The sequence below is a fragment of the Phodopus roborovskii genome, unplaced genomic scaffold (genome assembly GCF_943737965.1).
Source record: "Phodopus roborovskii unplaced genomic scaffold, PHOROB, whole genome shotgun sequence".
In the NCBI taxonomy this organism is placed as follows: Eukaryota; Metazoa; Chordata; class Mammalia; order Rodentia; family Cricetidae; genus Phodopus; species Phodopus roborovskii.
In genome coordinates this window covers 1-12655 of record NW_026125206.1, presented here as the reverse complement: position 1 = coordinate 12655, position 12655 = coordinate 1, and the positions used below count along the sequence as shown (strand labels likewise).

Sequence of the window (12655 nt, the reverse complement as noted above, 5' to 3'; positions counted from 1 at the left end):
TTTGTGGCATATTTTCCATTTTATATGCTAATTCTTCTTTTTTTTTTTTTTTTTTTTTGGTCAGTCAGTCACCTTTTATTGGACACTAGTTCCTAGTCAGGATTTGAAGATTTAGCCACAAAGTTGAGTTCTTCATGGGAGTGGGACAGGCGGTTATGCTCAGGTGTGCAGTGCCATCCATAGTGACCCTTCTTCAGTGGTACTTGCATTGTCGCTCATGTTTGAGATCCTTGTGAGAAATGCAGTAGCTGAAAACAAAGTAGGCTGCCAGCACCATTATTAACCACCGAGATGCTGCCTTTCCGCACGTTGATGTATTTGTTGTAATACCGATCGTAACCTCTCTGGAAGGCTACCACAATGCCACTGGGGGTGAAATTCCCATCAAGATCCAGCTTGGCAAGCTCTCCAAGTTTAACTTCTATGAGCTTCTTCTTCTCTTCAGTGGCACTATTTGATGCCATCTTGCAGTCCGCTTGTCCGCGAACCCCCCTATGCTAATTCTTACGACAAATTAATTCATGTAATTTTAGAATATTGTTACTTCATTTTTAACTGTTTATGTATGAAGAATCTTTGCCTATAAACTTTCACTTATTATACTGTTCAAAAGGAAAGAATAAGATCCACAGTGCTTTGGGTGGCATAACATTGGCTTTTTAACCTTAAGTAAAGTAGTAGTAATTTTCTTTATTTTTTTACATGAAGTGAATATTCATTAGACACTTTGCTATTCCTGCAAAGAGAGAAATATTCTAAACTCTGCAAGATAAATTAACCTCCCTGAGCCCATTATCATTAACAACTCCTCCAGAGTCAGATGAAACATCGAGCTGGTTAATTAAGATGCATCTGCATTCCTAAAAATTGTTGAACTTCTGGGTAATGTGTCTTACACACACACACAGACACACACACACACACACACACACACACACACACACACACATACACACACCACAGAGTTTGTAAATTAACAGTGAAAAAAACAATGAAGTTTATCGATAGTAAACTAAGGGAACTAAAAAGTATAGATGTAATCTCACCAGTAGACAGATTAACTCTTTTTAAAATAAAAAATATATAAATTTATGTGTGTGTGTGTGGGTGTAATGTATGTACCTATGGAGGCGAGAAGAGGCTGTTGGTTCTCCTGAAGTTGGAATTCCAGGAGGTTGTGAACAGCTCAATTTGGATGTTGAGAACTGAATGTTTGCAAGAATAGCAAACATTCTTAAATGTGACCTACCTCGCCAGCTCCTGCATAACTCTTATTCTAACTCTCTAGGTTTACCTAGACAGAACATTTAGAAAGGTAGCAATAGTCTGATGAAATAAAAATGATATGGGGTACAAAGGTGAATTTCATTTCTATGTGCTAACAATGCATTGGTCATGAAAATTTGCAAACAGGTTTTTTTTTTCTTCCAATCCCAGTTTCCCTCCCTCCTCTCCTTCTGCCTTTCTCCATCTCTCTGCACACCTCCCACTCCTGCTCCTCAGAGAGGGTGGGGAGGCCTCTTCTCGGAAGTCTACTAAGTCTATCCCCCATCATCTCATTGAGGCAGGACTCCCATACCCCTGTGTATAGGCTGGGCAAGGTATCTCTCCATGTAGAATGGGGCTCCACTAAGTCAGTTTGTGCATTAGGGAGTCAGATCTTGGACCCACTGCCAGTGGCCTTATATATTGTCCCATCTGTACCATTGTCACCTATACTAAGGAAGTCTAGTTCATGCTTGTGAAGGGGTATCCCTCTCACTAGCTCAGGTCAGCTGATCCCCTGTCCCGGGTTTCCCTATCATGGTCTTGACTTCTTTGTTCATATTATCGCTCTCCTCCTCGCTTCAATTATACTCCCAGAAGCTCAGCCCAATGATTAGTTATGGATTTCTTCATCCTGCTTCCATCTATTTCTGGAAGAGGGTTCTAACTTCTCGGGGTTGGGGATTGCAGGCTTGGATATCCTTTGCTTTATTTCTGGTATCCACTTATGAGTACATACTATTTCATTTTTCCGATTCTTAGTTATCTTATTCAGGATAGTTTTTATATATTTATTTATTTGCTATTTTTACATATCGATCGCAGTTCCCTCTCCACCTCCCTTCCCTTCTCCCCTTCCCCACTCCACAGGGAGGGTGGGTGCTCTCTCAGAGGAGGAGTCTTCAAATCGTCAAATCATTTGGAGTAGGGACTAGGCCCTCCCTCCTGCCTCTAGGTTAAGGGAGTATCCCTCCTGGGGAATGTGCTCCCTTTTAGAACATCATTGTTTCTTACCAATGAGTAGCACTCCATTGTGTAAATGTACCACATTTTCTTTATCCATTCTTCAGTTGAGGGGTATTTAGGCTGTATCCAAGATCTAGCTATTACAAATAATTGTTAGCTATGAACACAGTTGAGCAAAAGTCCTTGTGGTGTGAATGTGCCTCCTTTGGGTACATGCCCAACAGTGGTATTGCATAGTGTTTATTATGTTGATTCCTTTAATTTTCGAGAAATCACCATATTGATTTCCACAGTGGCTTTACAAGTTTGGAATCCCTATCAGCAATGGAGGAGTGTTTCCTCTTTCTCCACATCCTCTCTAGCATAAGCTGCCATTGGTGTTTTTGATCTTAACCATTCTGATTGTGTAAAATGGAGATCTCAGAGTGGTTTTGATTAGGATTTTCTTCCTGATGACTAAGAATGATGAGCTATTTCCCTAAATGTCTTTCTGCCATTTGAGATTATTCTGTAGATAATTTTCTGTTTAGATCGTCCCCCATTTTTAAAAATTGTATTATTTGGTAGTTTGATGTGAAGTTTCTTGAGTTTTTTTTTTATTTTGGAGATCAGCCTTCTGTCAGATGTGGGGTTGGTGAAGATCTTTGCTCATTCTATAAGAAGCCAGTTTGTCATGTTGACTGTGTTCTTTGCATTACAGAAACTTCTCAAGTTTCCAGGAAGTCCCATTTAAGTCAATTGTTGTTCTCAGTGTCTGTGCTGCCATAATGTTTTACTTAGGAAGTGGTCTCCTGTGCCTATACATTCAAGTGCATTTCCCACTTTCTTCTGTGAGGTTCTATGTGGATGGATTTATATTGAGGTCTTTGATTCATTTTGTGCATGGCAATAAATATGTATCTATTTGTATTTTTCACATGTTTGACAGCCAGTTACACCATTACCATTTGTTAAATAAGTTTTGTGTGTGTGTGTGTGTGTGTGTGTGTGTGTGTGTGTTTTACATTTTATATTTTTAGCTTGTTTGTCAAAAATTAGGTGTTCATAGGTGTGTGGGTTGGATATCAGGGTCTTCAATTAGATTTCATTGTCTGTTTTATGCCAGTATCAAGCTGTTTTCATTTTCAATATAGCTCTATAGTAGAGCTTGAAGTCAGGGATGGTGATGCCCCAGATGATCCTTTATTGTACAGGATTGTTTTGGCTGTCCTGGATTTTATGTTTATTTCATATGAAGTTGGGTATTTTGCAAACAGACTTTTAAATAGGGCTAAAAAACTATAGGACACATTTCACAAAATAGGTGCAAAATTTATAGGCTGAAAGCTATGAAATGGGCTGGGGAGATAATTCATTTGGTAAAGTGGTTGCCACACAAGCATGAAGGACTGGTTAAAAGTCTCAGATTTTACCATAAATGCTGGGCATGGTAGTGCCCACCTATGACCCTATTGATGGGAAGGTGCGGACAGAAAGATTTCTCAGCATCCTGGGTACATTGCTTCTGAAGATTGTTGAGAATGGGCCAATGACAGATTCTTCAAAATGAAAGGTTGATCAGGAATATATCTGACTTTGACCTCATGGCCTACATACACACACACACACACACACACACACACAGCCACACACACACCATTTTTTTCAAGAAAACTATGAAACACTAATGGGTAAAGATAAGAAAACCCACATTGCAAGGAGTAGGGTTTTTCCTCCCACCACTGGTCTTGTCCTGTTGCCGCACCAGCCCTAAATTACTCTTTCTGCAGACCTCTTGTATTTGATATAATGCTGTTGGCCAGGTACTACTTTCTTATCGGCTAGCTCTGTCTTAAGTACTAAGCCATTTGTGTTAATCTATGTATTTCCCCCACATGGTTTTCTTACCGGGAGCCGGCTGCAGCGTACCCCACTCTCCAGACTCTCCATGTTGACCCTCCTTCCTGTTCCTATTTCCTCCTTGTCTCCCTAGTCCCTCCTATCTTCCTTTCCTATTGTGCCAACAGTGCTTTATTATTAACCAGTATGAGAAACATATATACATAATGGCATCTCCCATCATCTCCCTCTTCTTTTCTGTTTAAATAAAAGAGAGACATTTCAACCTTAACATAGCAAAATATATCACATAACAGTTATCAAATAAGAATCACAGTTAACACTATTTAGTCCATTAACATTTATCAAGATTTAAAGAAACTATTCCATCATCTATTTCATCTTTGTGGTTCTAAAGTTCTATATGTAACTTATCTTTAATCCTGGACTAATGAAAACTATAACCATTACTATCTGTCTTCAACTCCTTCAAAGACCACAGAAGGATAGTATATAAACTCTAGAAATGACAGAGACAACTCACTGCCTGGTCACATCGAAGTTCTTTTGTAATCTTCCATCTTCAGCCCATAGGCCATAGTTGTGTCTGGCAGACTCTTCAGCAAAGCAGGAAACTTTAAAAATGTCTTCTTGTATTAGCAGTTTGTCAGTCACTTTCTCTGTGTCCTGCATACTGTCTCAAGACTCTTCCATGAAGCAGGATCTCTGAAAGCAATGTCCATCTTGAATCAGGAGTCACTTTCCTGTGGGTCCTGCATGTCCAGTTTATACATCACAAAGTCAAACAGTCCAGACAAGAGCAGTATCTTGTCCAAATGGCTAGTCTTGCCATATTGGAAGCAAACTTCATAATGCATTTCTTCGATGTCTTATCCTTCCTTTCTGGTGCAGGTGGTATTGCCAAGAAGCAATTATGTCTCACCTGTCACAAAAACCCTAAACCACTTCGTAAATGCCATATTCTGTAGGTTTTGAAAGGTTTGAAGAATTCCCTATCTATCTTAAATACATCTCTGCGTATCTTGAAAAACCCTTAACTAATCTTAACTCTAAGCTTTGACTATCATAGGTAATTATCTATAATCTGTACTACATTATATTTTTATATAAACACAATACCTAAACAAGAGGAGAAATACACATCTCACAAAATTGACATTAAATTGTATCAATAAATGAAAATCCATTCCAAAACAAAGTAATCATATCAATACCATAATTCCCTTTTTACCTTTAAAAATAATTGGCTGTGATCATTACCCATTTATAACCAAGTCCATTTAAATGAAAACAAACATTAATAAACAATGTTTGGGAATTTGGGCGTCGTTCTTTCCAAACTACTTCCTGCTGATAGGGGGCGCTGTCATGGGGATCCTCTAAGAAGATGTAGAAATCCTGGGTGTGGGTCTGCAAGTCTGCCTTGTTCAGCTGTTTTGGAATGTTGGATCATCAGGAACTCTGTTTCAGGGGGCCTGGCTTGATCAAACCACATTAGTCTGGAAGGAATCCAGCAGCTTTTTATTTTCTGTGGAAACAAAAATAGAAAATCATTTTCTCCCAAGGAACTTGTCCTAGACTCTAAATTTTTGAGTCAAAGACATTTTTAAAATATATAAATTGAATTAACCAGCAACATTTTCTTTATCAATTGTTGTTATTTTCTCAGTAGTCAATGAATGCAGAGACAACACAATAGCATATACAGTAACCAGATTCTCTCTGAGCTTTTCATCCTTATGTGGCTTTATTATTACTCTGTTTCTTTTTACTTTTTATTTTTTTGAGACAGGGTTTCTCTTCAGGTAACTCTTATCTGGTCCTGGAATTCACTCTGCATACCAGGTTTACTTTGCAAATCACAGAGATCTGTGCCTCCTGTCTCTTGAGTGCTTGGATTGTAGCCAGCAACGAAGAAACATCCAAAAAGGTGTCGTTGCATATCAGTGGGAACCAATACGTATGAAAGATTTAAAAGGTATAAAGGAAGCAGTAGTCTCTTATGGCATGCACTTTCACCTTATGTGAAGCAATTAGTAGAATCATGGGCATGGAATAACAAGGTAACCCCTAAGGATTGGGATCAATTAATGCGCTGTCCTTGAAAAGCGCCTCTCAAATAGAATGGAGGGCTTTATGGAGAGAGGGGAAGCAAAAGCTCTTGAACTTCAGGGCTTAAAGAAAAGGGTATAAAGCTCCCCAAGATAAAATTCTTGGTGAGGGTCTCTATGCTGACCCAGAAACCCAAGCTGCCTATGATGAACACATCGTGTCTCTATGCAGTACAGCAGCTTTGAATGCTTGGGATAAGGTTCATGAATTAGAGAGAGGATAGAACCCTATACCAAGATAAAGCAGGACCTAGAGAACGTTTTAGTATCTTTCTAGAAAGATTATCTAGGGCAGTACAATTAGAGATAGCAGACATAGATGCTAGGCGAATACTCATAGAATCTTTAGCTTATACGAATGCGAATCCTCAATGCAAACAGGTGCTTTGGCCTTTAAAAATGCGATCAGCACCCTTGGATGAATGGGTCCTATATACAGGCAACATTGAGTATAATGACAATAAGACTGAAGCATGGATAGGAGAAGCCATATCTAAAGGTCAGAGAAGATATCAAGATAACAGAGTTCCTTACTATAGTGACTTAGAAGCTTGGGTAGGAGAAGCCATCCCCAAAGGTTTGAAAAGATATCATAATGTCAGATGTTATAACTGTGGTAAGATAGGACATCTAAAAAGAAATTGTAGGCAAAGCTTCCCTAGAAGTAACACCCCCAGGAATGAATCAAACAGAAGGCCTCAGCCTCCTGGGTTATGTAGAAGGTGTGGCAAAGGCAGACACTGGACAAATGAGTGTAGATCGACCAGAGACAAGCAAGGAAACCCTTTACCATCGGGAAGCTCCTATGGGGGGCCTCTCGAAGGCCCCCACGCCACAGGTGGTTCGAACATTCCCAGTCACAGTGGAAGACAATCTCCCACAGGACAATTAGAAAATTCTGTGCCTATTATAAAAACTCATACTGCTCTGGATGATGAACTAGTGACGGAAGCTGAATCAAACATGACAGAAGGAAATGAAAAACGTATATTTTGGCAAACTGCTATAAATAGTCATAGGCCTAGATTGATAGTTAAGATGAATAATAGACTGTTTGAGGGTCTGGTGGACACAGGAGCTGACGTAATCTATCATATCTAATAAATCTTGGCCTCAAAGATGGCCCCTGCATGAGGTAAATGTTCAATTCTTAGGGATTGGAACCCTGGCTCAGGTAAAGCAAAGCACGAGATGGATTGACTGTATAGGACCAGAAGGACAGAGAGGGAGGTTGAGACCATATATGGCTGATGTGGTGATAAATTTATGGGGTCTGATCTATTACAGCAATGGAATACACAGATTAACATTCCTCCTGTATTAGATAGGAACCATAGACGACCTCATGATTGTGGAAAGAATACTGTTAAGTACTATACAAGACAGAGACCAAATATCCAGGCAGTACAAAAACAAAATACAAATGCTGAACAAACAGAGGAACCAAAAGCCCCTACTTTTAAAATGGCTAACAGAGGAACCTGTCTGAGTAGGACAATGGCCTATGACCTCTGAGAAGTTAGAAGCTTTAGAAAGCCTGGTTCAGGAACAGCAAATGCTGGACATATTGAGGAATCAACCAGCCCTTGGAATTCTCCTGTATTTGTGATCAAAAAGAAATCTGGTAAATGGAGAATGCTTACAGACCTGAGAGCCATCAATAAAGTTATCCAGCCAATGGGCTCTCTACAGCCTGAATGCCCTTGCCTTCTTTGATACCCAAAGAATGGCCTATTATAGTTATTGATTTAAAGGATTGCTTCTTCACTATACCTTTACAAGAACAAGACAAAGAGAAATTTGCCTCACGGTACCTAATTACAACAATTCTCAACCGGTGAAGAGATATCAACGGAAGGTTTTGCCACAGGGAATGCTAACAGCCCCACCCTGTGCCAATATTTCGTACAAAAACCATTAGAAATAATTCGAAACAGTTTCCACAATCCATAATCTATCATTACATGGATGATATATTGTTAGCTGACTCTAAAGGAGAAATATTAGAAAAAATGTTTGAGAAAGTAAAGGAAGTTTTACCTCCGCTGGGGATTTACAAATTGCACCTGAAAAAATACAAAAAGGAGAGTCTATCAACTACTTAGGATATAAAATAGGTCTACAGAAAATTAGACCACAAAAGTACAGGATCAGAAGAGATCGCTACCAGACTCTTAATGATCTTCAAAAATTACTAGGAGAGATTTCTCAACTGCAAACCATAATTGGAGTAGAAGGGCATGATTTGAAAAACTTGAAAATGGCCCTAAAAGGAGATATGGTCTGAATAGTCCCACTAATACTATCAGCTGAAGCTGAGAAGGAATTAGAATGGGTAGAAAAGAGGATACTAGAAGCACATGTGGACCGTGGGATCCAAACCTAGACTGTATTCTGGTTATATTACCATCTAGAGAGAATATCCTTCAGGGATTTGATGCAGAGAGAAGTATCATATTAGAATGGATATTCCTACCACATAAACAGAATAAAAAACTGAAAACATATAAGAAAGATCTCTCGACTTGATTCACTAAAAGGTAAATTAAGACTCTGGTCAGCTAATAGGAAGGGACCCAGCAGAAATTATAGTACCTTTAACTAATGAGGAAATTTCTTCCTTATGGAAAGATAACGAATATTGGCAGAGAGCCAATAACTCTTTGGGAACAATTAGCACCAACTATCCCAAAACTGAGAGAATCAAATTCATAAAGGAAAACGATTTGGATTCTTCTACGCATTGTAAGAAAAACACCTATTTCTGGAGTTCATACATTCTACGACTGATGCAAATAAATCAGGTAAGGCAGGATATAAATCAGGAAATATTAGTAAAGTGGTTCAAAGCCCTTACAATTCTGTACAAAAGGCAGAATTGTATGCCATTCTCATGGTACTTATGGATTTTAAAAACCCCTCAATATAGTTACTGACTCTCAACACGCAGAGAGTCGTTTTACATTGAGACTGCAGAATTTATTCCTGACAATACAGAATTAACTTCATTGTTTATACAGTTACAAGATACTATCAGAAAGAGGACTCATCCTATATATATAACACACATCAGATCCCATACGGGTCTGCCAGGTCCTCTAGCACAAGGCAATGATGAAATTGATCGCTTATTGATAGGAAGTGTGCTAGAAGCCTCAGAGTTTCATAAGAAACACCACGTGAACAGTAAAGGTTTAAAAAAGGATTTTTCTATCACTTGGGAACAAGCCAAGGAAATAGTAAGGAAATGTCCTACTTGCTCATTCTATAACCAAACTCCTTTACCACCAGGCAGTAACCCTAAAGGTATAAATAGGAATGAAATATGGCAAATGGATGTGTTTCATTTGCAGAATTTGGAAAAATTAAAATATGTACATCACACTATAGATACATTTTCAGGGTTTCAGTGGGCTACTGCTCTGAGCTCTGAAAAGGCTGATTCTGTTATAACGCACCTTTTAGAGGTAATGGCCATTATGGGCATACCTGCACAAATAAAAACTGACAATGCTCCAGCATATGTCTCCAGCAAATTGAAACAGTTTTTTGAGTATTACAAGATAAAGCACATAACTGGTATACCACACAATCCTACAGGACAAGCAGTGGTTGGGTGGATCCAATGCGTATTTTAAAAGAAATGCTCCATAAACAGGCAGGAGGAACCAAAACACCCAAACACAGATTACATAATGCTTTATTAACATTAAACTTTCTTAATGCTGATGAAAAAGGAAAAACAGCTGCAGAAAGACACTGGACAATGAAAAAAAACTTCTGAACTAAATCAGCCAGTGTATTTCAAGGATGTACTGACCTCAGGCCAGGAAAGCAGGATATGTGTTACGTTGGGGTAGGGTTTTGCATTTGTATCTACAGGAGAAGAAAAACTATGGATACCATCTAAGTTAATCAAGATCCGAGTTGAACAAGAAACATCTTAATGAAGAGAAATGACAAGTCATCCAACAAACTAGGTCCTATGAGGTGTGCGGAGGCCTCTCAAAGGTAGGGGAAGTGTTCTGTTCTTGTTTTTACAGGAAAACAGAGAAAACCTATCATCAAACAGCCAAAAGACACTGAACAATAGGTGCCTACAGAAGAAGACAGCTCTTCAGAAACAATCACTTAAGGAAGCAGAATCTGATATATGGTAAAAAAAAATATTTAATTGTAGTAAACTATTTCTATATGAAATCTATTTCTCTCTATTATCTAGTATTCCTGAAGTCCCAAATTTTGTAAACCAATGCTGGCTTTGGAGTTGGATTTGGCTTTCCTTCTCTAAATTCAAGCATGTTGTTAAGATTAGTTCATGGTTTCTGCCTTTTAAATCAAGAAGCCAATTGGTGTAAGGCAGAAGAAAAACAAAATCTGGGGACTCATATCTTATGCAATTTTCTCTGAAATCCTAATTTTCTCACATACTTTTAATGCTTATTGTTGTCTTTCCCTAATGCATACCTTAAAACTTGAAAATTTTACTTTTAATATTGATGTGTAACTTTTCCACAAGGAATAATAACGATTCCTAAACAGCAGTCTTTGAATTTTCCGAAAGAAGATGGGGCCCCACATCATCATTTTCACTTGACTCAACCTGATGCATCGGAACTACAAACATCACCCTAAAAAACCGGTTTGAGACTGTTTTGCTCGAGACAACTCATGACTAGCTAGCCGTAATGGTGCACCTTTTTATTACACCCTGGCCAGTTTCAAATAGAACTACAGTCAAGAATTTTCTGCCACACAGTGACTAACTACATATGTCACAGCCAGTTCTGTTGAGAAATTTGGTTGCTAAAAATTTTCTTCCTACAGGATCCATTGGAGCAATCATCGTCCCATTTCAGCAGGAAGTAATCTTAATATGACTATGCCCCCTTTCCCTACCCTTGGAATTTTGGGATAATAGTCATTGTCTTTGGGTTGGTTTTAGTTATTTGGGATTGGGTGATGCTTACACTGGGTTTATCTTTTAGACAGGAATAGGGAATGGTTAAAGGTATGGTTTAGATGGGATATAAGTAGATTAGCCTATTTTCTTGAGAATTTGAGTAAGAATGAGATAGTATTTACAGCTTATATTGTTGTGTATTCTTATGTGGTAAGCTATGTAAAATTAAGTTTATATTTTGTTATATTGTGTTAAATAAGCCACTTATAATATTTTATGCACATTATTTTTTACCATATTCTATGTATGTATACATTTCTTGTGTTCAAGACATTTTGTATATTGATACAATTTGGGATATTTATCTTGCTGCCTCTTTATAGTTCTACCTCTAGTCTTGACACTTATACTTTACCTCTATTTTAGGATTTACATGTGTAGGTATATGTAAATAGTTATATTGTTTAAGTATTTGTTCCTGCTTTACTCAGGAAAGTTTTAATCAGTCTTTTTAGCTAAGTTCCCGAGTATTACAGATTATCTTTACTCACATTTCCTGTACCTATGAGATTAGTCAGATATAGATGCTTAATCTTCAATCACTTCATAGACATGCAGAACATGGCATTTAAATGTTTTAATATTAGTACTCCATTGATATGAGACACTGTTTCTCCTGACAGCACCGTGCATTTTTCCGAAAATATGTTGGACACTGTTGTTGCTCCTGCTGGAGTTCAATCTTGCCTCAGCTAATGGCCTGTTGGTCATAGAATTGCCCCCCACCTTGACCACTGATTTGGACATGCAGTCCCATGTGCTTGCAGGAGACAAATATAGAAGACTGCTTGACCTTGCCAAGTCAGGGTAAGACAGCCATTCTATTTCCCTGCTGTTGTTGTGGTCTGTCAAGTTCTCTTGGCCTTAGCCAAATCTGGGTGTACCAACGTCGCTGTGAGACCTAGGGTGACTGTTCAGGTGGCTTGCTGCTTCTGTCCTTGCTGCACCTTTTGGAAGTTGTCCATCCGCATTTCCTGTCTACTCTAGTATTGTTAATTTTCCTTCTCAGGTCTTGATGAGGTTGAAGATTAAACTATCACAACTATTATTCTCTTTTCCTAGTTAGATATATTAGGTACTAGACTTACATTTTCCAGCTTAGGACAACTCTATTGTAAAACTCCATTATGCCCTCACCTTTAGGACTAGATATGTAGGTCATTTTGTTCTCGATTTTCCTTTTCTTAGAGCACACTTGTTATTCACTGTTTTGTATATAGTTTTGTATTAAGCCTAAATCTTTTCTTTAGACTAAAAGGGGAATCTGTAGTGAGGTAGTCCTTCTGTAGCACTGACCATGCCCATTGGGGGTGGAGATATGGGCGGAGGCGACCTGAGGAAGGAGGTTTGAGGGGGCCAGGAAGGTGCTCTCTTCTGGCGGACTCGGACAGGAGAGGATCGGGTTGAATTTCCTGGTGTTCATCTGTCTAGGTTGTAAGTTATTTCTCCCTGAATAAACATCTATTCGGCCTATTTGTTTATCCTGATCCTTATTTACCGCAATACACAA

General features: G+C 38.6%; 1 pseudogene; it reads right to left on the bottom strand.

The window, feature by feature from the left end:
- Nucleotides 1-193: 193 nt before the first annotated feature.
- On the bottom strand, nucleotides 194-464 carry LOC127226935 (ATP synthase subunit f, mitochondrial-like; annotated as a pseudogene).
- Nucleotides 465-12655: the final 12191 nt, after the last annotated feature.